Genomic DNA, 4,402 nt, shown 5'->3' on the forward strand with positions numbered 1-4,402 from the left:
TGGAAGCCACATTCCTCGACAGCTTTCAGGGCACTTATGTGCGACCACCAGACGCCGATGAGTTGAACCACATAATTCAGCAGCCAGAAGAATCGGCCAGGAAATTCTGGACACGGTTCCTAACAAAGAAAAATCAAATCGTCGACTGTCCGTATGCAGAGGCCCTAGCTGCTTTCAAACACAACATCCACGACGAGTGGCTAGCCCGGCACCTTGGTCAGGAAAAGCCGAAATATATGGCAGCCCCCACGACACTCATGACCCGCTTTTGTGCGGGAGAAGATAGCTGGCTGGCTCACAGTAACAATATGTCAAAGAACCATGGTACTTCGGATACCAAGGACGGCAATAGCAGGTCACGTTGCAACAAACATAAGCGCCGCATTAACAGCGATAATACTGAAGATACGGCAGTCAATGCCGGAATCAAAGGCTATAAACCCGGTCAACGAAAAAATCCATTCAAAAGAAGCACTCCGGGCCCATCCACCTTGGACCGTATACTCGATCGCTCGTGTCAAATACACGGCACACCCGACAAGCCAGCCAACCACACCAATAGGGATTGTTGGGTGTTCAAGCAGGCCAGCAAGTTAATTGCCGAAGACAAAGATAAGGGGCCACATAGCAATGATGAGGAAGAGCCCCGGCAGCCGAACACCAGAGGACAGAAGAGGTTCCCCCCACAAGTGTGGACGGTGAACATGATATATGCAACCCACATCCCCAAGAGGGAGCAGAAGTGTGCGCTCAGGGACGTATATGCGCTGGAGCCAGTCGCCCCAAAGTTCAACCCATGGTCCTCCTGTCTGATCACCTTCGATCGCAGGGACCACCCCACTAGTATCCGTCATGGCGGATTCGCCGCACTAGTCCTAGACCCAATCATTGACGGATTTCACCTCACTCAAGTCCTTATGGATGGCGGCATCAGCCTGAACCTACTTTATCAGGACACAGTGCGCAAAATGGGTATAGACCCCTCAAGGATCAAACCCACAAAAACGACCTTTAAAGGCGTCATTCCAGGTGTACAGGCCCATTGCACAGGCTCAATTACACTGGAAGTGGTCTTCGGATCCCCGAATAACTTCCAAAGTGAAGAATTAATCTTCGATATAGTCCCGTTCCGCAGTGGTTATCATGCACTGCTCGAGCGAACCGCATTTGCGAGATTCAATGCGGTACCGCATTATGCATACCTCAAGCTCAAGATGCTAGGACCTCGTGGGGTTATTACAGTTAATGGAAACGCAAAGCGCTCTCTCCGAACGGAGGAGCACACTGCGACCCTCGCAGCAGAAGCGCAAAGCAGCCTCTCAAGGCAATCCACCAGTTCGGTGTTTCAAGACCTGGACACCTTCAAGTGCGCTCGGAGTAATCGGCAACTAGACTGCCTGGCACGATCTGAGCTCGCGTAGCAATGCGGCCCCCACCCCAGTCCCAGCCAAACGGCGAAATCCGTGCCACGCATACATAATTATGCATTAAAAATACCATGGGCACAGGTGGGGAGGGGGCATAACTACGGCACGCCCCAAGACGAGGCTTAAACCACACTAGGGGCTTCCTGCTTCGTTATTTTTCTCTTTTTGGGACTTTAATCTCTGGAAACCCTGTCTGGCAGCATGATTGCCGAACGCATGATGCAGCAACCAAGGAGGCAGAAAGCTACATCACACCATGGAATTCCCAGGTGGATTACAATAACGAGTGAAATATTTGCTTTAATAATATTCCTCAGCTTGCCCTTGGAAGGGACATAGTCCTACTTTTTGCTTATCGCACTACCTGTATCATTCTGCTTTAACGCACCCTTTTGAATAAACAATGCATAACAATACGACTATTATTGCATTCTTGTTATATATATATGTGTGTGTGTGTGTGTGTGTGTGTGTGTGTGTGTGTGTGTGTGTGTGTGTTCATTAATAACGCCTTGCAACCGTACACTTTGGTACGGCCAATACACCAGGGGCTTAAGTACCCCACAATATGGTGTGAGAAGTCCGAACACTTTCACAAGTGCGGCACCCCGAACTTATAGCATTATATGCATCAACTCCGAATCATGTCTTTGGTCAAATATTGGGTTTGCCCGGCTCCTATGTTTTGGTACCTTACGTTCCGCTCTATCGGCTAAGGTAGCGCTAGGAGAACTACTACGATTGTGCCCCGGTTCTGCTGGGCTAAGCACCTCAGTAGAGAAAGCTAAAACTGACTGTCATGATAAGGCGAGAGACTGGTCGTTGTTCGGCGAGGTTTCGAGTCCCTAAAGACTTATGCCTCTTAGAGCGAGGAACCGGTCCTGTCCGGCTTAAAGGCATGTATCGCGCCTCGAATTCGGCCTTCCGAATACCAGGGGCTTCGCCAAAATTTAAAATTATAGAATTCTATGGCTAAGTGAGAGTGATAAATCATTATTAGTCCGGTTGCCTTGTTCGCCGTGCTGAGCACCTCCCTTGAAGGACCCAAAAATGGGAACAGAGTGCTCAGGTTTATCCCGAACACCCCAGCACTCGTGGCATGGGGGCAGAAGCCGAGGACTAGCCATCTCTCAAATTGGATAAACAGCCAAACAGAAGGTAATATTTTAAATTCAAACAAGCGTTGCATAGCGCATATGAAACAAGTTTTCATCATACAGGATCACACGAGCAAGTTTACTCAAATATTACATCCTTTGAACATTCGTCCGCTACAAGTCGGGCACCCTTCAGGACAACCTCATAATAAATTTCAGGGGTGCGATGCTCCTTGCCCTACGGTGGTCCTTCCTTGATCAGCTTCACGGCGTCTAGCTTGGCCCATTGCACCTTCACGCGGGCGAAACCCCGGCGTGCACCTTCGATGCAGACAGACCGCTTGACGACTTCCAACCGTGGGCAGGAATCCACAAGCCGCCTCACCAGGCCGAAGTAGCTGTTCGGAAGGACGTTGCCAGGCCACAACCGGACTATAAAGCCCTTCATGGCCTGTTCGGCGGCTTTCTATAGCTCGACCAGCTGCTTCAGCTGGTCGCTCATAGGCACCGGGTGTTCGGTCCCAATATACTGAGACCAGAATAGCTTCTCCGTTGAGCTTCCCTCCTCGGCCTGGTAAAACTGTGCGGCTTCCGACACGCTGCGGGGCAAATCTGCGAATGCTCCTGGAGAGCTCCAGATTCGGGTAAGTAATAGGTAATTTACTTTCACATGCTTGCTTTGCATATAGAATGCCTTACCGGCCGCTATTTTCTTCATCGCGTCAATCTCCTGGAGGGCCTTTTGGGCTTCGGCCTTGGCACTTTTTGCGCTCTCGAGGGCCACGGCATGCTCAGACTCTCACGTCTTCGAGTCAAGCTCCAATGCCTCGTGCTTCGTCATGAGAGCCTGGAGCTCTTGCTACACCTCGCCCACCCGAGCCTCATGCCTTTCCCGCTCGGTGCGCTCCTTGGCGCTTTATCTTCGGCCTCGGACATCGCTTGCCTTAGGGTCGCCACTTCGGTCGTGGCCCCTGGCAAATTCATGATGATCCTGTCATTTTGTAATCGCATTCTTTTTATACATATCCATAAACTAGGTATTACTTACATTTGTTCTCCTCGAGGTGCCTCTTGGCAAGGCCGAGCTCGTCCTCGGACCATTTAAGGTCCTACTTCAGTGCGGCAACCTCCACGGTCAGTGCGGCAGATGCCAGCAGCGAAGCCTGCATATGCATATTGACATACTTATATTAGAATCCTGCGATATTGTTTGATCCTCTGTTTGGCTTTTCTTTGTGAACACCGAACAGAGCATCAGGGGCTACTGTCTATGCGGTAATATTTTTCCTATATTTTAAACACTTACCTCAAAGCCTGTTAGAAGGCTGGCACAGGCTTCAGTCAATTCGCTCTTGGCGGACTGAACCTTCTGGACCACCGCACTCATAATAGTACGGTGCTCCTCGTCGATGGAATCGCTGTGAAGCACTCCCAGCAGATTGTTCGGCGCCTCTGGATGGATAGAGGTCACCGGCACAGGCGTCACGCCCCTCTTGGAAGGAGGCCGCCTGCCCGAGTCTGGAACCACTGGAGGTTCCGGCGCGGTGTATGGCTGAGGGCCGAACTCGGAGCCCTTAGGGGCCTTGTCCCCTCTGCCCCCGGAGTCCGGAAGGTCGCCTTGAGGCGCCTCTGGGACTGTCTCCCCTCGACCCGGTGCCTCTTGAGACAATACCTCGGCGTCGTCCGTAGGGCAAGGGGAGGTGGCGGTCGGAAGTGGATTGCTATCCATATCCGACAAGCCCAGGGAGCCGTCCAACGATACATCAATATGGGCTCATGGCGGCCTGCATAATCATATTCGGCGTTAGGGAAAGCAGTGCGACAAAGGAATGCTATGAGTTACTCTGGTATCCGAATACTTATGACCTCCCCAGGGGC

This window comes from Triticum aestivum, chromosome 4A (assembly GCF_018294505.1).
Source record: "Triticum aestivum cultivar Chinese Spring chromosome 4A, IWGSC CS RefSeq v2.1, whole genome shotgun sequence".
NCBI lineage: Eukaryota > Viridiplantae > Streptophyta > Magnoliopsida > Poales > Poaceae > Triticum > Triticum aestivum.